At 39.9% G+C, this 23,763-nt stretch overlaps 1 protein-coding gene across 1 annotated transcript in view; it reads left to right on the top strand.

Moving 5' to 3' along the window:
• Window positions 1-23,763, top strand: part of ARHGEF28 (Rho guanine nucleotide exchange factor 28) — a 133,524-nt gene that overhangs the window by 97,882 nt on the left and 11,879 nt on the right. The gene's annotated exons all lie outside the window — the stretch shown is intronic.

Below are 23,763 nucleotides of genomic sequence, written 5' to 3'. Positions count from 1 at the left end.
ATTTTATTTATAGTCAAAGAGATGCTTGGTTTATGAATGTAATCTGCACTCTTCTGAGGGACACTAGCCAAGACTCCAGAAAATTTGAATTTCTTTAAACAGTGTAGTCCCCGTAGGACAATTGCTATATAAATGGCCCCATGAAATGCTCAACTGTATTACTCTTCTTAAAGGCAAAAATCAGCAAAACCCACCTTCTTTCTGTGCCGTTTTTTTTTTTTTTTTCAGTTTTAGAATTCCAAAACTATTTACTCAGCGTCTCTGTTAGTTTATATTTGTTGTTGTTGTTTAGTCACTAAGTTGTTCCCACTCTTTTCAACCCGATGGACTGTAGCCCACCAGGCTCCTCTCTCCATGAGATTTCCCAAGCAAGAATACTGGAGTGGGTTTCCATTTCCTCCTCCAGGGGCTCTTCCTGACCCAGGGATCAAACCCATGTCTCCTGCAGTGCCTGCATTGGCAGGCAGGTTCTTTACCACTGAGCCACCTGGGAAGCCCATAGTTTATATTTGCCTTTGCCATTAATCAACAGAGAAAATATGGTATGATAATTAATCTGAAATATTCTTAGTCTCCCCTTTCAGTGATATTTTTATCTGTACCTCAATATTTGCAGGTTAACAAAAAATTCCTTTTCAGCAAATCATAATTTTTCCATAATGTGTATGATAAAATTTAAATTGAGAACCAGATTTCATGCATTAGTCACATAGTTGACTTTGGAAAAAGAATAACTTTATTAAGTTTGAATTCCAGAAGAGTGTTTCCCTTTACTACATGTTAGAATTTAGTGCCCATCAAAATATTTTCAGATTCAAAGCATTGTATTCAGAATATTTTGTCTTGGCAGTGTTGTCATATTTTTTTTAAAACACAGCTGTGTTAAGCTTTCAGTGACTTTTTTTTTTTGACATATGGAAATATAATAGAAAATTTCCAAATAAAAGCTATGCTCTAGTTAGTATTTAATAGTGTTTAAGAAGTGAGTAGGTGATAATTTCTAACATTTAAAAGATATTCTATAATTCAGAAATGGGTACCTTATTTGTGTATTCTGTGTGAAAAGAAGCTTTTGCCAAAGACCTACAGGCAATTTCCCATAAGCCTGAACCTGGCATTAGATAGTATAAACTTCATTGACAAAGAGGCATTTGAAAAGGTGGATGTATTAGTTTGCTAGAGCTGACATAATAAAGTACCACAGATTGGGTAGCTCAAAGAGAAGTTTCTTTCTTGCACTTCTGGAGGCTGGAAGTCCAAGATCAAGGTGTTGGCAGGATTTGTTTTTCCAGGTGTCTCTTGGCTTATAGAGGGTTGTCTTCTCCCTGCCTTCACGTAGTCTTCCCTCTGTGCAAATCTGTTCAAATTTCATCTTAAAGGACATCAGTCATGTTGGATCAGGGCATGAGTTAGTGACCTCACTCATTTACTTCTTTGAAGACTCTATCTTCAAATGCATTTTGAGGCATTAGGGGTTAGGACTTCAATATCTGAATTTATGGAGGGGGACACATTCTGCCTTTAACACAGGATAAATTATTTTCTCTTTGCTATTTTTAGGTGCCATGAAAGCTTTAATTTAAAAAAAAAAATACCAAAGTTGAATTGTAATTTAACTACAGTATGAACTTTTAAAAAACAAAAAAACAAAAAAAAGTTGGTTAGAGGAATTTTTAAAAATGCAAAACAATAAAATTGTGATAAATATCTATATTCTTTATAGATATAGGTATCTGTTATCAAGCCTCTGTCAACACAGTGAAGGTGAAATTGTTGCTCAGTCATGTCTCACTCTTTGCAACCCCATGGACTGTAGCCCACCAGACTCCTCTGCCTATGGGATTCTCCAGGCAAGAATACTGGAGTGGGTTGCCATTTCCTTCAACACAGAAATTAGGGCAAAAGATGTTTATAGACTCATTAAGATATTTTTCCAAACCTAGACCTTAATTAAATAGCTTTGGGAATTTTGAACTCTATGATTGGGAGAGAATATCAGATGCCTTTATTTTGAATTGCTTAAATAAAACCAAATCAGATAGGTTGAGATATTCATATGGCATGAAATTATTATATCTATATCTATGGGAGTTCATAGAGGTCAAAACTGGGAAATTATTGGTCAACCCTTTATCTTTTTTTCTAGAATCTTGGCTATCACTTTGGTTAACATTTTAAGGGAAACCATAATACTGCTTGCTCTCCGTCATCCGCATCACGACAAGAGTATAAACAGCTGGGCTCAAAGGCTTAATTTTAATCTTTCTCACTGATGGGTGGAGATGATTGACTTTCACCTTCTGCGGATTTTGTACCAGGAAAGGGAAACATGCCATTTACTTGTAGAGCCTGGTGAGCCGTGGGTGCTGGCTGCCAGCTTCCTGATTGCATAGTTCTCTGGGGGCAGGTTGGCTGTGTGAGCCATCTGGGCCAGGGCCATCCCGCCGCAGTGAGCAGAGCCCAGCACACAGCAGGCGAGCAAAACCAGCAGGTGGGTGGGTTCCCAGGCAGCCAGCCAGCCGTGGGGCTGTCTGTTTTTCCCTGCTGAGGTTCCAGGCTGGTTTGAACAAGCTGCTGAAGTGGGAGCCTACTCTGTGTGAAGGATTCCAGGGGTTAGGCCTGACCTTGGGTCATCCTTAGCTGAAATAAAAGAACACCTCATATGCATCTACATACATACATATATGTGCAGACACAAGTTCGTGGTCTATGGCTTGCATATTTGACCTCTGTAGTACAGTGTGGCTTTATTCTCAAAGTGATTAAGGGTTGGGTTTGGAAGGAAAGTTTGTAACCAATTTTGTACCAAACCGGCCTGCAGGATAAGGCGTGCTCCTGTCTGTCTCTGTGACTCCTGGGATAGTGACCCAAACTGGGCAGAGAAAGCATCACATTTTCACAAATCCCAATCTGGGGGCTGTCTACTCTTTCATCCCTATCCATCCAACCATGAAAATTTCATTTTTAGGGCTTACTTAAAACGTTGGGTGTTCCACTAAGGACTGATGTGTTTTGTGTTTACCTAAGAAAAATGTGACCATCTGGTTCAGCGTGGGTGGCAGACTTTGCCTTACAGGACCACATAGCGAATGCTTGGGTCTTTTCAGCCCATTGGTCTTTGTTGCATGTAGTCAACTCTGCCTCTGTAGCTCAAAATCAGTCATAGAAAATACATTAAGAATGAGATAAACTGTGTTCTAGTAAAATTTTATTTGTAAAAATAGATGGTCTAACTTGTTTTTTGTTTTCACTTAAATTGAGGAGGTTATATTCCTCCTGGCTTGAAATTAGTCCATTGAAATTAGTAACGTAATCTTATATGGCACTTCATGGCATTTAAAACGCAGTTCAATTCATGATCTCATGTCCTTTACAAAAACCTTGTGTGTTGGTGGTGGTTGTCTCTGTTTTTCAAAGACAACTTTTCTTTTTCACTTTCTATTCATTCAGTCCCTGTGAGCAGATGAATTTAGAAAAATGGGGTTGAGTGTACTGGATGGAATTAATGCCAATGGATTGAAACCCAGAGAGACTTTCCCCCCTACTCCAACTCCTTAAATCCTGTGATGGTGTTGAGGAGGGCCCCCTCTAACTATGAGGCTCATGAGAAATGAGATGCCACGGTTAGGGTTGGCTGCTAGAACCATGGTTCTAACAGTTTCTGCAAGAGAGCAATAAAACAGAGGAATGCATTCCTCTGCTCAGACATTCTGATTTGGTTGGACTTGGATGGGCCTGCAAATCTGTATTTCTAATGTTCTTTTTAGGTGGTTCCGAAGCAGCCATCCTGTTAGCTTTCCCTGAACTGCCAACCTCAGTGCTGGGCTTGATGTTAAAGAACCCCAGTTCAAATGCTAACTCAGGCTCCTATGCCTGCTGGGTGATTCCTAAGCCTTAATTCCTCATCTGTACAAAAGAGAAGTGTTAGCAGAACTTAAAAAAAAGTGCCAAGCATGTCTGGGTCCACTGAACTTCAGCTTTATCCCCACCTGGCAGAAAGAATTCACTGTAATTGTGGTTCAGAGGTGGCTGCTGATAGAAATGAAAATGTCTCTTGGTGGCTCAGACATAAAGGATCTGCTTGGAATACAGGAGACCTGGGTTCAATCCCTGGATCAGGAAGATCCCCTGAAAGAAGGGAATAGCTACCAACTCCAGTATTCTTGCCTGCAGAACTCCATGAACAGAGGAGCCTGGCAGGCTACAGTCCATGGGGTCACAAAGAGTTGGACACAGCTGAGCAACTAACACTTTACTTTCCTGAATGACAGTAGGAAGCCAGTAGTTTCAAATACAATTTTTTAAAATGTAAATTGGGGAAGTTTTTACTCAGAATGGAAATAAAATAGGATATAAAGGGTTAGCTCCTCTTCCATATTGGCCTAAGAAGTGTTTGTTAGTTTATTACCAGAACTGTCTTAGGGAAAAGTCACAGCATTTTGTTTCCCTTTGTTCCTCTCTATAGAGGAAGAACTTACATCAGTCAACCATGTTTTCAAAACCAAATGTAGGAGAGATTTTGGCAACAAGACTGAACATCTCAGTTTGGGATGCAGAACACCCAACCCTCATTGGCTGCACTATATAAATGGTTGCATTACATCAATGTATCCCCAGGAGAACTTATAGTAATAATTGAGTTCCCCAAATAGGCTTTCCTCCGAGAAAGAAAATGTTAAGAATGCCCAATAGGAATATTATGGTTTAAATCATTTTCCCTTTTAAATTTAAAAATTATGTTCTGGTTTATGACCTTAATTTCTTTTTGAGTTCAGTTATCCTGAATTGATTTGTTGTTGTTAGTCCTGGATAAACTGAGAAAAATCAAGGCTCAGAATCACCAGGAAGCACCCCTTGTTAGCGCTTCTCATAATTTGAATTAATGACATGTGTAATCATTTATGTAAGGACTGCCTGCCCCGCTGTAGAATAAGCTTCAAGGGCATGGGGAGCTCCATGTACCTCCTTTGTTAATTGCTCCATCACAGGCACCAAGCACAGTGTTTGGCATGATGTGAATGAAGGAGTCAAGATCCACACTTGCAGAAATGAAAGCAACGTTTGGCTTGACTGAGGCATTGAGAGATGTTGAGGAAAGACAGCAGACATGTGAGGTGTGATGGTAGTTAATACAGACAGATTAGACAAGTGCTTCAGGATAGCTACCTGGATTGAGTGAGTTTGAAAACTTTTGTCAGGTGGGTGTATGTAAGATGGCATTTTTAAAATGTCAGGATAACTATATGATTGCTTGCCTTAAATACTTTTCTGGATGCTAAGTAGCAAACTTTAACTAATACCAACTCTGGGACATCATGAAGGACAGCGAAGCCTGGCTAGGTACAGTCCATAGGGTTGCAAAGGTTTGGACACAACTGAGCTACTGAACAACTTTTTTTCTTCATTAATGTTGAAATAAATTTGTCTTCGAATGTATAGTCTCACTTTTGAGTTTGATATAGGTACTCTTTGTTCAACTCCGGAGAACATCTTTTTCTTTTTCCTTTTAGAATATTGTACATATAGCCCCAGATGAATATGTGTAGCAAATGAAAGCTCAACAAGTTAAAACATCTTCTCTATAAATGCCTTAATTTATCCTAAACAAGTGGAACTGAATTCATCCCTGTCATTTTAGAAAGACGGCATGTAAACAATTTTGCATTGAATTGTTACATCAGTGACAATTAGTCAGCCTATCTGTTCATTGGGGTATTTCTTTTTAACCATAAAGTAGTACTCTTGCCTGGAAAATCCCATGGATGGAGGAGCCTGGTAGGCTTCAGTCCATGGGGTTGCTACAAGTCGGACATGACTGAGTGACTTCACTTTCACTTTTCACTTTCATGCACTGGAGAAGGAAATGGCAACCCACTCCAGTGTTCTTGAATCTCAGGGACGGGGGAGCCTGGTGGGCTGCCGTCTGTGGGGTCACACAGAGTTGGACACGACTGAAGCGACTTAGCAGCAGCAGCTCGAACACCAGTAAATTAAACATGGGCAGCTAGCTCAGCATCAGTGAAACACTTTCTTAAACTTTTTCCTTCTGCTAAATCCTGTTTAACAGTCCAGTGTACCTCCCCAGGCAAAACCATTAGTGTTTGTTTCATTAAGTACACTCCTAGAATGGGAACCAGTTTCCCTAGCACCACCTTCTGCTCATCAGCCTTAAAATACTGCCTGAAAGATCACATATTTATTATAGCAATCTTAAAATTAAATGTGATCACATCTTAAGAAATATATCCATTTGCTCTGCCCCAGACAGACTGATGGAAAGGCATCTATGTGTTCTCAGCTAGTCAGTTTCCAGAAACAGCTGGCTGAGGGGGTGAAGTCTTGTCCTGTTGTTCTGCTCAGACTTTGAGCCAGATGATAAATAAGCCAAGGCTGGGTTTTAATCTGTGGTGATGCTGATTTGCCATGGTAAATCACTGTAGAGTTTATTTAGAGAAGGGGCCGGGGTACCCATTCTCATTCTAAGCGAGATATTAATTCAATTTATTTTGAAATGTTAATGCTTGGTTTGAAGGCTTACCTAAGGAAAACTGTGGTCTTGCAGAGGCTCCCAGTTCTGTAGGATAGGACTCTGAGCCTTTTTGCTAAATAATTTCACAGTGAGACTGTGCAAATTTAATTATTTTCATGGTGACTCTTCCATAGCTCTCTTTTCCATAGTTCTCTTTGTGCAAATTCCATTATACACTACAGCTTTTTCTTCCTAAAACATAACATGCTGAATGTTTGGATTAAGTATAGAATATTTGAATCATCTGCCAAAAAATACAGGAGACTCTACCGCTCAGGTGAATTGAGGTCCTTTTGTAAGGACTGGTGCTGTTGCTGTAAGGCATTGGAAGAAGCATTTACAAGCAAAACATTGGCAGAGCTTTAATTTTATTTAATGACCTGCTTCCTACCAGTGATCTTGGCACCCTGTGCAGTGATTTGCAATCAATTAATCACACAGAATGTTGTAACACTGCAATAAGGGCCTTGCGCTCTAAGAGTCTCATAAATCCGCCAGCAACAAAAAGAGGAACTGCGTGCTCAAAGCCCTCTCCATGCAAAACTCCAAATCAGGAGGTGATTTTAATGCTCTATTTTCTAACACATCCTCAGAAGCCTCAGTACTCCCTTGTATGTTCTGAATTTTGATTGCTGTTTCTCAAAGATGGTTTGGACTGTCAGTTTAGGAGTCTCTAAGGGTTCAGTTTAGACCAGTCATTTAGATGGGAGGGATTCTTTTTTTCTTTTTTTAATAGAACAAAACACAATCATTGCAGGGCAATTGCTCTACAATATTGGTTCTTCTGGATTGCTGGGAGAAAACTATGGCTTTGGTTATTTTCCCTGAATTCTGGGCAATCATGCTCAATTGCAATAGGTCATATTTTTCAGAGTATTTTAGGGGATGATTCAGAAAGGAAGCATGTTTTCATCCTGGGGATACACTGACATTTGCTAGAGGCAGATGGCAGAAGATGGGATGGTGAGATATTAGAAGTCACGGAGAAAGAGACTTCACATACTTGGCTTTGCCAAAAACTTCTGGAATCTGGGTGTTTAGTATCTTAGGCTTGTATTCTTGTCATTTCAGATGTACCCTTGCGGTTGAGCTATGCTGAATCTTTTTTCTTATTTTAGCATAGTAAATATGGAGCCATTAAATATTCTTAAAATTATATAAGCCTAAACTCTTGGATAGATGTAGGTTGTGTTTTCTTGAGTTGTTTCCATATGGCTTTGTTTTGAGGATGTTCTTATAACAAGAATATGGAATGTGTAATTCTTAATGTATATTCCATCTGATTAAAATGGGACCTTCTTTTAAGAAGCTAAAGCCTTTTAGAGCTATATCACTTCCAGTGAGTACATTCAACTTCTGACTCTTGATGAATTTATTCCTACCAAAAAAAAGTCATCCTATTTTTGATTACTTGTAAATGTGTCCAGATTGGCATGATAGATTATACACAAAGCAGAGCTCATATTGTATTTTTAGGTGCTTGATGCTTCTGTTTAGCAGGAGCTCTAAAATAAAGTTTTGCATGTGTAGACTACTTTTCACTGGCACATAAATTGGAAGGAGAAAGTGTAAGGATCGTTTGGGCCAAAATGTGATGGTCTGTTAGTCAGTGTATAGTCATGAGGCCCTATCCTGCATCTGGGCTCCAGTGGGAGGAAGCATAGTCACACACTGATGTGTCCCTGAGGACTGTGAACTGAATCCCATCCCTCTTGAAAGGAGAATGCATCAGGACTGCAAGGGAGAAGGTGTGTTTGGCTGCCTTTTAGGGTGCTCCACTCAACTACCTGCAAAGATTTTTTTTTAAATTTAGTTATTTTATGCTGAACAAGCAGCCCAAGGTAAAGCATTGTGAAAGATCAGATACTGCATTTGTCTTTAATGAGCTCCCTGTGTGCTGAGCTGAGTATGGACATGGGAGAAAAGCTTAAATCTTAACTGTATAAGTGAAATACTGGGAAAAATCATGTTAAAATGATCCTACTCAAAGAAGTTAGCATTGCTCCTAATAAGACTATGGAAGAGTTTTTGCACATACCAGTGAGATAAACTATTTCATCTTCAAATTAAAATATTTCCTCTTCAAAAGTTCATAGCAATACAGGCATACCTCAAGAAACAAGAAAAAAGTCAAATAACCTAACTCTACACCTAAAGCAACTAGAAAGGGAAGAAATGGAGAACCCCAGAGTTAGTAGAAGGAAAGAAATCTTAAAAATTAGGGCAGAAATAAATGCAAAAGAAACAAAAGAGACCATAGCAAAAATCAACAAAGCCAAAAGCTGGTTCTTTGAAAGGATAAATAAAATTGACAAACCATTAGCCAGACTCATCAAGAAACAAAGGGAGAAAAATCAATAAAATTAGAAATGAAAATGGAGAGATCACAACAGACAACACAGAAATACAAAGGATCATAAGAGACTACTATCAGCAATTATATGCCAATAAAATGGACAACTGGGAAGAAATGGACAAATTCTTAGAAAAGTACAACTTTCCAAAACTGAACCAGGAAGAAATAGAAAATCGTAACAGACCCATCACAAGCACAGAAATTGAAACTGTAATCAGAAATCTTCCAGCAAACAAAAGCCCAGGTCCAGACGGCTTCACAGCTGAATTATACCAAAAATTTCGAGAAGAGCTAACACCTATCCTACTCAAACTCTTCCAGAAAATTGCAGAGGAAGGTAAACTTCCAAACTCATTCTATGAGGCCACCATCACCCTAATACCAAAACCTGACAAAGATGCCACAAAAAAAGAAAACTACAGGCCAATATCACTGATGAACATAGATACAAAAATCCTCAACAAAATTCTAGCAATCAGAATCCAACAACACATTAAAAAGATCATACACCATGACCAAGTGGGCTTTATCCCAGGGATGCAAGGATTCTTCAATATCCGCAAATCAATCAAGGTAATTCACCACATTAACAAATTGAAAAATAAAAGCCATATGATTATCTCAATCGATGCAGAGAAGGCCTTTGACAAAATTCAACATCCATTTATGATAAAAACTCTCCAGAAAGCAGGAATAGAAGGAACATACCTCAACATAATAAAAGCTATATATGGCAAACCCACAGCAAACTTTATCCTCAGTGGTGAAAAATTGAAAGCATTTCCCCTAAGTCAGAAACAAGACAAGGGTGCCCACTTTCACTGCTACTATTCAACAGAGTTCTGGAAGTTTTGGCCACAGCAATCACAGCAGAAAAAGAAATAAAAGGAATCCAAATTGGAAAAGAAGAAGTAAAACTCTCACTGTTTGCAGATGACATGATCCTCTACATAGAAAACCCTAAAGACTCCACCAGAAAATTACTAGAGCTAATCAATGAATATAGTAAAGTTGCAGGATATAAAATCAGCACACAGAAATCCCTTGCATTCCTATACACTAATAATGAGAAAGTAGAAAAAGAAATTAAGGAAACAATTCCATTCACCATTGCAACAAAAAGAATAAAATACTTAGGAATATATCTACCTAAAGAAACAAAAGACCTATATATAGAAAACTATAAAACACTGATGAAAGAAATCAAAGAGGACACTAATAGATGGAGAAATATACCATGTTCATGGATCGGAAGAAGCAATATAGTGAAAATGAGTATACCCAAAGCAATCTACAGATTCAATGCAATCCCTATCAAGCTACCAGTGGTATTTTTCACAGAGCTAGAACAAATAATTTCACAGTTTATATGGAAATACAAAAAACCTCAAATAGCCAAAGCAATCTTGAGAAAGAAGAATGGAACTGGAGGAATCAACCTGCCTGACTTCAGGCTCTACTACAAAGCCACAGTCATTAAGACAGTATGGTACTGGCACAAAGACAGAAATATAGATCAATGGAACAAAATAGAAAGCCCAGAGATAAATCCACACACCTGTGGACACCTTATCTTTGACAAAGGAGGCAAGAATATACAATGGAGAAAAGACAATCTCTTTAACAAGTGGTGCTGGGAAAACTGGTCAACCACTTGTAAAAGAATGAAACTTGATCACTTTCTAACACCACATACAAAAATAAACTCAAAATGGATTAAAGATCTAAACGTAAGACCAGAAACTATAAAACTCCTAGAGGAGAACATAGGCAAAACACTCTCCGACATAAATCACAGCAGGATCCTCTATGATCCACCTCCCAGAATTCTGGAAATAAAAGCACAAATGAACAAATGGGATCTAATTAAAATTAAAAGCTTCTGCACAACAAAGGAAACTAAGCAAGGTGAAAAGACAGCCTTCTGAATGGGAGAAAATAATAGCAAATGAAGCAACTGACAAACAACTAATCTCAAAAATATATAAGCAACTTATGCAGCTCAATTCTAGAAAAATAAACGACCCAATCAAAAAATGGGCCAAAGAACTAAATAGACATTTCTCCAAAGAAGACATACGGATGGCTAACAAACACATGAAAAGATGCTCAACATCACTCATTATTAGAGAAATGCAAATCAAGACCACAATGAGGTACCATTTCACACCAGTCAGCATGGCAGCGATCCAAAAGCCTACAAGCAATAACTGCTGGAGAGGGTGTGGAGAAAAGGGAACCCTCTTACACTGTTGGTGGGAATGCAAAGTAGTACAGCCACTATGGAGAACAGTGTGGAGATTCCTTAAAAAATTGCAAATAGAACTGCCTTATGATCTAGCAATCCCACTGCTGGGCATACACCCTGAGGAAACCAGAATTGAAAGAGACACGTGTACCCCAATGTTCACCCCAGCACTGTTTATAATAGACAGGACATGGAAACAACCTAGATGTCCATCAGCAGATGAATGGATAAGAAAGCTGTGGTATATATACACAATGGAGTATTACTCAGCCATTAAAAAGAATACATTTGAATCAGTTCTGAGGTGGATGAAACTGGAGCCTATTATACAGAGTGAAGTAAGCCAGAAAGAAAAACACCAATACAGTAAACTAATGCATATATATAGAATTTAGAAAGATGGTAATGATAACCCTCTATGTAATACAGCAAAAGAGACACAGATGTATAGAATGGACTTTTGGACTCTGTGGGAGAAGGAGAGGGTGGGATGATTTGGGAGAATGGCATTGAAATATGTATACTATCATGTAAGAAACGAATTGCCAGTCTATGTTCGATACAGGATAGAGGATGCTTGGGGCTGGTGCACTGGGATGACCCAGAGAGATGATATGGGGTGGGAGGTGGGAGAGGGGTTCAGGATTGGGAATTCATGTACACCCGTGGTGGATTCATGTCAATGTATGGCAAGACCAATACAGTATTGTAAAGCAAAATAAAGTAAAAAAAAAAAAAAAAGTATAAGACTTAAAAAAAATTTCCTCTTCAGATAAGAGATATTAATACATAGAAATGGTGGATAGTTTTTAGAGATGATTATTTTGTTGTTGCTTTTTGGTTTTTTTAGATTATTGTCTAACTTTGAGAATGTGTTCAAGAAAATTTCAGAAAATGTATTTCATGAAGGGCCTAATTAAATGATCGATGTAACCTGGACCCAGAAAAAAAAAATGCTAGGGTGGAAACCTGTCTAGCAATATAATTTTTGACCAGAATAATCAAGACGAGACATACGTTCATGTCAGGAGAGTAGGTGATGTGTAGTTGTCTGTCATTCAGAGATGAAAAGATAAAGAATCTTCCTTCTCCCACTTCCTAAACCAAGTTTCAGCAAAAACTAGACTAAAATGATACTCTTCCAATGTAATGAACTTAAGGTACAGTTTCTGGTACTTCACTGTTAAATGAAGGGTTTGAATGAATGAATGAATGAATGATTAACAAGTGAATACATGAAGGAATAAACTTGATTAATATTGAACAATGGAGCTGACTGAGTGGCAGAGTGGTGAAGATAGCAGGCCTGGGTTAGATTCCAGCTCTGTCATTTACCACCTGTGAAAACCTAAGCAAGTGTTTAAACTTCGTCTGTTTCAGTGTCCTCATCTATTAAACTGGACTTCTGATACTATCTGCTTTGCAGGAGGATTTTATAAGACCAAACGTGTAGAATTTGGAGCACTTTGGAAGTTCTCAGTAGAGAAAAGTTATTTTCAGTAGACATAGTTATTGTCACTGTTACTCTTTTATCTTGTGTTAAAAGAAGAATGAATCATTAGGAAGAGTGATCAGTCATTTCAGCCATTTGGTTACTTCCAAAATAGCTGCTCTGGGGACCGGAAGGACATATTATGTCTCGTTTGAGTCTTATCTAAACAGACACTTCTCAAAAAATGTTCCATAGAAAGTTCCCATAATCAGATGATACTGGGAAGTGGTGGTTTGGAGACTAAACAACCTCTTCAAAACTTTCATTGTGCTCATGTGTACTGTGAATCTCCAAAAGTGGCACTTCCCAAACCTATTTAACCACAACATCCTCTTCTCCAGCCCAAAATCCTGCAGGGCTACTATTTCTTAAAATATACCAGTGGCGGGGGTGGGGGGGTGGGGGAAACAGTGATGTAAGTGGGTGCTGAAATAAATTCTGTGTACATAGCACACCCTTCTTCCCCCCCCCCCCACCCCGTAGGAACAATTGAAATCCAAACAACATATCCCGACATGATTTACCACGTGGGCTGTCTTTTGAATACCAAATTCAGCACAATGAATATAAGATGTAGCTTTGTTTAGCCCCGAGGCAAGCATTTGGGCCTGTGGATAAGGGCTTGTGTCCAGTACTTAGGTCTTTTTTGGGTCACCTTTCTTGGACTTATTCAAACATACCATGTGCTAAAATTAGTCATCGCTGATGAAGCACAGGGGGTTACATGTTTGGGCCTGAAGGCCTGCTCTGACTCTGATCTCTCCATCTCATTGCATGCTGCCCTGTCCCTCCTCTCTGTGGTCCAGCCATAGGAAGTTTCTCCACTTATGTGAAAGACCCCTCTGCTTTTGTATATCTGTTTCCTCTGTCAGGAATATCCTCTCTTCCACCCTTTATTCCCAACCTGGTAGACTCTTGTTCATCTTTCAACACCCAGCTCCAGGGTCACTTTTTTCCAAATGTCTATCCAGACCTTCCTGATCTGGGTTAGGAGCGCCCCTTGCGATTCTGTAGTGTCCAGTAGATCCTTGTATTACTTTCCACCATATTGTGTCACTTGTTCTCCCTCTGGACTCTAAGTTGCTGTATATTGTTTGTTTGAGACATTTACTTACATCAAATGCTCTGGCATTAACTCTATTATTCATTTTTGTGGAAAGAATGTCAAGGCACAGAATACCACTATCATTCTAGTGAGTGAGTGAAGTCGCTCAGTCATGTCTGACTCTTTGCGACCCCATGGACTACCAGGCTCCTCCGTCCATGGGATTCTCCTGGCAAGAATACTGGAGTGGGTTACCATTTCCTTCTCCAGGGGATCTTCCCGACCCAGGGATCAAACCCAGGTCTCCTGCATTGGAGGCAGACACTTTAACCTCTGAGACACCAGGGAGAAAGCTCCCTTATTCTTCTTACCAACCAACCCTCCCTCCCAGAAGCAGCTACTCATCTGCTTTCCATCAAATGCAGGTTAACTTTGCTTATTCTAGAATGAAATGGAATCAAATACTATGTACCTTTATGTGTCTAGGTTTTGGTTTTTTTTTTGCTCAACATACTGTTTTTGAGATGCAGTCATGCTGTTGCATGAGTCTATAGTTGGTTCCTTTTTATTACTGAGGAATCTTGCTTAGATGATTTTATCACAATTACTTATCCAGTCTTCTGTGGATGGATACCTGGCTTATTTCTAGTTTTTGCCACTTATGAATAAAGCTGCTGTAAATAGTCTTGTACAAGGCTTTTTGTGAATTATGTTTTCATTTCTCTTGGGTAAATAAATCAGAGTAGAATTCCTCCTAGAATAGGTGCCTATTTAGCTCTTAAGAAACTGAAACAGTTTTCAAAGTGATTGAATAGACTATAAACTTCTTGGGTGCTGAGACAAAGTCTTGTTCAACTTGGTTTCACTGGTGTTAGACCCAGTGCAGGGCACAGATTAGGCACTCAGTGCTGATTGAAGGGTGAATGGACAAGAAGCTCAAAACAGTTTTCTGCCTGGCACACCCTCTACTAACGGAAAAAGAAAATTAATGCTTTGTCCATCAGAGAAATGGAAACTGGCTAACTGTGGCTTATTCCAAGCAGATGAAAAATGGGGAGATAACAGCTCCCTCTTGACCGTGCCGTAGACCTACATGTGCAGGTGAAGCCAAGTGTGGACACGGGACCATAGAAGGATCCTGATCACCAGCAGCTGCCAAATTACCTCCCGAAGTTAAAACTCGCAGCGCTCCCATTCAAAACCTTTCACAACCTACTCTTCCAGCCCACCCCACCTCTTTGATTTACCTGCACAAACTCATAATTCCACCAGACCAAACAGCCCTGTCTCTCTCTTTTTAATAGCATCCAGCATTTCCTTTGCAATAGGGGAGAGCTCTACCTGAAATACCTCCACCTGAGGCCACCCCTTCCTTTTGACATTCTCGGTTCCAGTTCTGTCTTTGCTCCGATGCCTGTCCTGGCCACCCACCTGAAAGTGCTCTCTTTGGAAGGTCTCTGAAATGGTGTTTGCCTGTGTAGAGTGTTCATTAGCCTCTTTCGTAGTTCTCTGTGAAGTAATAGGCTTTCTGAGGGCAGTGTGCCCAGTGACCCTTACTGGTCTGGAAGGAGCTGGGGCCATTGGTCACTGCATCACTGAGGCTACTTGCTCTTTGCTATTGGTGGCTGATTCCACTGAAGAGACGTTAAATTATATGTTAATTCTGTGACTCCTCCTTTGATAGAGTTGTTTACAGAAGAAGGAGCTCTGTCTAAAAGGAGAGGATAGAGTGCAAACTTGGGAATTTGTGTCACCTGGTAGATAATTAGGGCTTTCCAGGTGGCACTAGTGATACAGAGTCTGCCTGCCAATGCAGGAGACAGACATGGGTTCTATCCCAGGGTCCAGAAGATACCTTGGAGTAGGAAATGGCAAGCCACTTCAGTATAAAAGGAAATGAGTTTCTTAGGCTCCAGTGTTGTCTTGATTCATGGAGACATTCCAGGTTCCTATGCAATATTGCTCTTTACAGCATCAGACCTTGCTTCTATCACCAGTCACATCTGCAACTGGGTATTGTTTTTGCTTTGGCTCCATCCCTTCATTCTTTCTGGAGTTATTTCTCCACTGATCTCCAGTAGCATATTGGGCATCTACCGACCTGGGGAGTTCCCCTTTCAGTATCCTGTCATTTTGCCTTTTCATACTGTTCATGGGGTTCTCAAGGCAAAAATACTGAAGTGGTTTGCCATTCCCTTCTCCAGTGGACCACATTCTGTCAGACCTCTCCACCATGACCCACCCATCTTGGATGGCCCCACATGGCTTGGCTTAGTTTCATTGAGTTAGACAAGGCTGTGGTCCATGTGATCAGATTGGCTAGTTTTCTGTGAGTATGGTTTCAGTGTGTCTGCCCTCTGATGCCCTCTTGCAACACCTACCATCTTACTTGGGTTTCTCTTACCTTGGATGTGGGCTATCTCTTCACGGCTGCTCCAGCAAAGTGCACCCACTGCTCCTTACCTTAAACGAAGGGTATCTCCTCACCGCCACCCCTCCTGACCTTGAATGTGGAGTATCTCCTCTCAGCCCTCCTGTGAGAGTGAACGTCAACATTCTAGGAATCAGCAAACTAAAATGGACTGGAATGGGTGAATTTAACTCAGATGACCATTTTATCTACTAGTGTGGGCAGGAATCCCTTAGAAGAAATGGTCAACAAAAGAGTCCAAAATGAAGTACTTGGGTGCAATCTCAAAAATGACAGAATGATCTCTGTTCATTTCCAAGGCAAACCATTCAATATCACGGTAATCCAAGCCTATGCCCCAACCAGTAATGCTGAAGAAGCTGAAGTTGAATGGTTCTATGAAGACCTACAAGACCTTTTAGAACTAACACCCCCAAAATATGTCCTTTTCATTATAGGGGACTGGAATGCAAAAGTAGGAAGTCAAGAAACACCTGGGGTAACAGGCAAATTTGGCCTTGGAGTACGGAATGAAGCAGGGCAAAGACTAATAGAGTTTTGCCAAGAGAACACACTGGTCATAGCAAACACCCTCTTCCAACAACACAAGAGAAGACTCTACTCGTGGACATCACCAGATGGGCAACACTGAAATCAAATTGATTATGTTCTTTGCAGCCAAAGATGGAGAAGCTCTATACAGTCAGCAAAAATAAGACCGGGAGCTGACTGTGGCTCAGATCGTGAACTCCTTATTGCCAAATTCAGACTTAAATTGAAGAAAGTAGCAAAAACCACTAGACCATTCAGGTATGACCTAAATCAAATCACTTATGATTATACAATGGAACTGAGAAATAGATTTCAGGGACTAGATCTGATAGACAGAGTGCCTGATGAACTATGGATGGAGGTTCATGACATTGTACAGGAGACAGGGATCAAGACCATCCCCATGGAAAAGAAATGCAAAAAAAAGCAAAATGGCTGTCTGGGGAGGCTTTACAAATAGCTGAGAAAAGAAGAGAAGCGAAAAGCAACGGAGAAAAGAGTTATAAGCATCTGAATGCAGAGTTCCAAAGAATAGCAAGGAGAGATAAGAAACCGTTCCTCAGCGATCAGTGCAAAGAAATAGAGGAAAACAACAGAATGGGAAAGACTAGGGATCTTTTCAAGAAAATTAGAGATACCAAGGGAACATTTCATGCAAAGACGAGCTTGATAAAGGACAGAAATGGTATGGACCTAACAGAAGCAGAAGATATTAAGAACAGGTGGCCAGAATACCCAGAAGAACTGTACAAAAAAGAGCTTCACGACCCAGATAATCACGATGATGTGATCACTCACCTAGAGCCAGACATCCTGGAATGTGAAGTCAAGTGGGCCTTAGGAAGCATCACTATAAACAAAGCTAGTGGAGGTGATGGAATTCCAGTTGAGCTGTTTCAAATCCTAAAAGATGATGCTTTGAAAGTACTGCACTCAATATGCCAGCAAATTTGGAAAACTCAGCAGTGGCCACAGGACTGGAAAAGGTCAGTTTTCATTCCAATCCCAAAGAAAGGCAATGCCAAAGAATGCTCAAACTACTGCACAATTGCACTCATCTCACACGCTAGTAAAGTAATGCTCAAAATTCTCCAAGCCAGGCTTCAGCAATACATGAACCGTGAACTTCCTGATCTTCAAGCTGGATTTAGAAACAGCAGAGGAATCAAAGATCAAATTGCCAACATCTGCTGGATCACGGAAAAAGCAAGACAGTTCCAGAAAAACATCTATTTCTGCTTTATTGACTATGCCAAGGCCTTTGACTGTGTGGATCACAATAAACTGTGGAAAATTCTGAAAGAGATGGGCATACCAGACCACCAGACCTGCCTCTTGCGAAACCTATATGCAGGTCAGGAAGCAACAGACATGGAACAACAGACTGGTTCCAAACAGGAAATGGAGTACGTCACCCTGCTTGTTTAATTTCTATGCAGTGTACATCATGAGAAACACTGGGCTGGAAGAAGCACAAGCTGGAATCAAGATGGCCGAGAGAAATATCAATAACCTCAGATATGCAGATGATACCACCCTTATGGTAGAAAGTGAAGAGGAACTAAAGAACCTCTTGAAAGTGAAATAGGACAGTGAAAAAGTTGGCTTCAAGTTCAACATTCAGAAAACGAAGATCATGGCATCTGGTCCCATCACTTCATGGGAAATAGATGGGGAAACAGTGGAAACAGTGGCAGACTTTATTTTGGGGGGCTCCAAAATCACTGCAGATGGTGATTGCAGCCATGAAATTAAAAAACGCTTACTCCTTGGAAGGAAAATTATAACTAACCTAGATAGCATATTCAAAAGCAGAGATATTATCTTGCCAACAAAGGTCCGTCTAGTCAAGGCTATGGGTTTTCCAGTGGTCATGTATGGATGTGAGAGTTGGACTGTGAAGAAGGCTGAGCGCTGAAGAATTGAAGCTTTTGAACTGTGGTGTTGGTGAAGACTCTTGAGAGTCCCTTGGACTGCAAGGAGATCCAACCAGTCCATCCTAAAGGAGATCAGTCCTGGGTGTTCATTGGAAGGACTGATGCTAAAGCTGAAACTCCAATAGTTTGGCCACCTCATGTGAAGAGTTGACTCATTGGAAAAGACTCTGATGCTGGGAGGGACTGGGGGCAGGAGAAGAAGGGGACGACAGAGGATGAGATGGGTAGATGGCATCACTGACTTGATGGACATGAGTTTGGGTGAACTCCGGGAGTTGGTGATGGACAGGGAGGCCTGGCGTGCTGTGATTCATGGGGTCGCAAAGAGTCAGACATGACTGAGCGACTGAACTGAACTGAGGCTCCTGTGTGAGTCACAGGTCACATGTTGGGAAGCACAAGTATTAACATCTAGAATAGCTCCACTTGATATTTGTATGCATAAGATAATGTATAAAATCATGTCCTCTAGGAAGAGATGGCTCCAAGGGGTAAAGTGGTTTTATCTAGTGATGTATCTTCTCATTTGATTCCTGTTTTTTTTAAGTCCTGATTTTGCCTCTTTTTTTTGCCTGCCTTTGCCTGCACACTGTCATCCACTTCACTAATGGTACAATTTCTAAAAGTATTTAATTTCCAGAAATGTAATATAGCAGTCTTTGCTCAGATTGCAAACATTAAATATGAAAAGAATGCTAAATGTGAAAATTTACATTGAACAAAACATTTCCTATATATTATGTAGTACTTTTAAAATTATAATCATTTTGAGTGACATAAATTCAAGGCTGCAGTTGGAAAAGATATTTCAGGGTTTGGTTTCTCAGCAAATGTTTCAAACAGACAAGAATTATGAAATGTTTTTCAATTTTAAAAAGAAAAAAATTTTATGTTGCTCTGAAAACTGTAAATACCAATTTCTTAGAACACGAAAAGTCATGTAAGTTCTTTGACATTGCATAATTTTGTAGTTGATCAAGAGAAAAATACACTCATTTGTATATCTTTAAGAATTGGGTGCCATTTTTTAAAAGTCTGGTAATAACAAAGTTATTAAGAACTAAGTAGAACTAATTAGCTTGGGTGTGTTTGCTCTGCCTGCTTACCTTCTGGTTTAAAGAAGAATACTGGATCTTGTTTGCTTAAGAATTTTAACAGTTGCTTTTCCCTCTACTGAACCAGTAAGAAGTAAATGCAGCTTTAAAATTCCTAGGTTGATTTCCTGCATTAGTCACCTGGCAGAGAAGTGAATTCAGTCTTCCTTCAGCAAAATGAGAGGCATAAGTCTTTCAATGTGAGTAGGGTCCTGAAGCAGTTTCCAGTTTATTGCCATGGTACTTAGGAGTCCCTGGCCTCTACATCCTTAAGAGGAATTCAGTGCCATGAAAATACTGCCCTGTCCGTGTAGCTAGAGACCTACATGTTTAATTTAGCACACCTTAAAAAGCTGTCCCTGCTTCTTAACACAGACTCTGAGGTTGGGACAACTTAATTTGTTTTGATTTAAAATTTGAGCTTGACATATTTCTTGTCGACCTGAATATGGATGATTTCAAACATGTACAGAATTAAGCAGAGGAGTATAACAACCACTCATGTACCATCACCTGACTTCAAAAAATTAGAAACATATGGGCCAGTCGTGTTTTATCTAGATTCCTGCCCACCAACCCCATCCTCCAACCACACACACCTTGTACTATTTTGAAGCAAATTCTAAACATCATCTGTAAACATTTACTGATACATAACATTTCAATATATATCTCTAAAAGATAAGGCTCTGTTTTTTTAAGCTGTTATCACACCTGGGAAAAATTATCCAAAATTCCATAACATCAACATACAGTCTGTTTAAATTTCCAGTTGTTTTATAAATGTAGTGCGTGTGTCCTTTTTTCCGCTGGTTTTTTGGACTCAGTACGCAAATAAAGACTATGTGTTGCAATTTTTTGCTGTGTATTTTAATGTACTTTTTAACCTAAAAGTTTTAATTTTGGAAACTTCAAACTTAAAAGTATAGAAAATATGTATCAGGCATGCATTTAACAAATGTTAACCTTACACTATATTTGCTTCAGACATCTCTTTGCCCTGCCCCCCATTTTTGAAAGAAATGTTAGATATGAAATCCCTTCCCCTTCTTTTTTTTTTTTCTCTTCAGCATTGACCAGTATCCTGCAATTGGTGTATATCATTTACACAGTATGTTTTTATGTCAGAAACATGTATATGTATCCATAAATATATATCCTTTGTTTTGTTTTAACAAAAAATATAGTTTATTGTGTATGTAGGTATCCATAAACATGTCATATTTTTGTTAAAATAAAACAAAATCATATTTATTGCATATATATATTCATAAACATGTATTTTTATTTTGTTTTAACAAAACAAACATATGATATCTTGTTTATTTTCTATGGATACATATATATGTTCAGTTCAGTCTCCGACTCTTTGCGACCCCGTGAACTGCAACACACCAGGCCTCCCTGTCCATCACCAACTCCTGGAGTTCACCCAAACCCACGTCCATTGAGTCGGTGATGCCATCCAACCATCTCATCCTCTGTCATCCCCTTGTCCTCCTGCCCTCAATCTTTCCCAGCATCAGGGTCTTTTCAAATGAATCAGCTCTTCGCATCAGGTGGCCAAATATTGGACTTTCAGCTTAGAAAACAAAAATATATATCTTGTTTATGGATACATATATATGTAGTGATGGTATAAAAAGAGCCTGTTCTCCATCTTTACCCTCTCCCCTCATGTATATGTGTATGTCTGTCTATTTACAGCTTACTTTTTTTCACTCAGTGCGTCTTCATACAGGTAGCACAAAGAGTTAATTTTAAAATGTTGTATGCTATCCCATTATGTGGATAAACCCCCACATATTCATTACCCTGTGCTTTTGTGCTCAGTTGTATCTGACTCTGCTACCCCATGGACTGAAGTCCACCAGGCTCCTCGGTCCATGGAGTTTTCCAGGCTAGAATACTGGAGTGGGTTGCCATTTCCTACTCCAGAGGACCTTCTGGGAAGCCCTATTCATTACCCACCTAATGAGCCATTAGGATATTTCCAGTTTTTCTAAATTACAAGTGATTGTCAGTAAACATCCTTATATGCATGTCTCCTTGTGCACACGAGTGAGAGTTTATGTAGATTATGAACACCTGTAAGTGGTAGGGATGTCTTTGATTTTGCTGGGTGTTGCTGATTTCTCTCTAAAATTGTATGTAGTATCACTCTCAGCAGCAAAATACGAGAGGTCCAGTTTCTCCAGATTTTCCCCAACGCACAGTATTGTTAGGTTTCTAAATATTGCCTGATATCATGGGTATAGAATAGCTATCCCCTTTCTTGGGTTTCCCAGGTAGCTCCAGTGGTAAATGGTAACCTGCCTGCCAATGCAGGAGACCCAGGAGAAGTAGGTTGAAAGAATACTAGAAAGTTGTTGTGTCCTTCTCCAGGGGATCTTCCTGACCTGGGCGTCAAACCGCATCTCCTGCGGTTCCTGCATTGCAGGGGGATTCTTTACTGCTGAGCCATCCAGGAAGCTGGTAATTTTGATCAGTGGTTCACAAAGTGTGATTTGGAGTGTCCTAGTATTTTCTAGGTCTGCTGAAATGGATTATCATAAACTTTAGTTCAGTCTCTCAGTTGTGCCCGACTCTTTGCAACCCCACGGACTGTAGCACGCCAGGCCTCCCTGTCTATCACCAACTCCTGGCATTTACTCAAACTCATGTCCATTAAGTTGGTGATGCCATCCATCTCATCCTCTATCATCCCTTCTCCTCCCACTTTCAATCTTTCCCAGCATCAGGGTCTTTTCAAATGAGTCAGTTCTTCGCATCAGGTGGCCAAAGTATTGGAGTTCCAGCTTCAGCATCAGTCTTTCCAATGAATATTCAGGACTGATTTCCTTTAGGATGGACTGGTTGGATCTCCTTGCAGTCCAGGGGACTTTCAAGAGTCTTCTCCAACACCACAGTTCAAAAGCATCAATTCTTCAGCACTCAGCTTTCTTTATAGTCCAAATCTCACATCAATACATGACTACTGGAAAAACCAGAGCCTTGTCTAGATGGACCTTTGTGGGCAAAGTAATGTCTCTGCTTTTTAATATGCTGTCTAGGTTGGTAATAACTTTTCTTCCAAGGAGTAAGTGTCTTGTAATGTCATGGCTGCAATCACCATCTGCAATGATTTGGAGCCCCCCAAAATAAAGTCAGCCATTGTTTCCACGGTTTCCCAATCTATTTCCCATGAAGTGATGGGACCAGATGACGTGACCTTAGTTTTCTGAATGTTGAGCTTTAAGCCAACTTTTTCTCTTTCCTCTTTCACTTTCATCAAGTGGCTCTTCAGTTCTTCTTCACTTTCTGCCATAAGGGTGGTATCATCTGCATATCTGAAGTTATGGACATTTCTCCTGGCAATCTTGATTCCAGCTTGTGCTTCATCCAGCCCAATGTTTCTCATGATATACTTTGCATAAAAGTTAAATAAGCAGGGTGACGTTATACAGCCTTGACGTACTCCTTTTCCAGTCTGTTGTTCCATGTCCAGTTCTAACCTTTGCTTCCTGACCTGCATACATATTTCTCAAGAGGCAGGGAAGGTGGTCTGGTATTCCCATCTCTTTCAGAATTTTCCACAGTTTGTGGTGATCCACACAATCAAAGGCTTTGTAATACTCAATAAAGCAGAAGTAGATGTTTTTATGGAACTGTCTTGCTTTTTCCTTGATCCAACGGGTGTTGGCAATCTGATCTCTGGTTCCTCTGCCTTTTCTAAAATCAGCTTGAACATCTGGAAGTTCACGGTTCACGTACTGTTGAAGCCTGGCTTGGAAAATTTTGAGCATTACTTTACTAGTGCGTGAGATGAGTGCAATTGTGCAGTAGTTTGAGCATTCTTTGGCATTGCCTTTCTTTGGGGTTGGAATGAAAACTGACCTTTTCCAGCCCTGTGGCCACTGCTGAGTTTTCCAAATGTGCTGGCATATTGAGTGCAATACTTTCAAAGCATCATCTTTTAGGATTTGAAACAGCTCAACTGGAATGCCATCACCTCCACTAGCTTTGCTCATAGTGCTGCTTCCTAAGGCCCACTTGACTTCACATTCCAGGATGTCTGGCTCTAGGTGAGTGATCATACCATTGTGATTATCTGGGTCGTG

The sequence above is a fragment of the Budorcas taxicolor genome, chromosome 20, assembly GCF_023091745.1.
Source record: "Budorcas taxicolor isolate Tak-1 chromosome 20, Takin1.1, whole genome shotgun sequence".
NCBI classification, from domain to species: Eukaryota; Metazoa; Chordata; class Mammalia; order Artiodactyla; family Bovidae; genus Budorcas; species Budorcas taxicolor.
The sequence above is the reverse complement of the archived record's forward strand: the minus strand, read 5'-3'. Positions and strand labels throughout refer to the sequence as shown.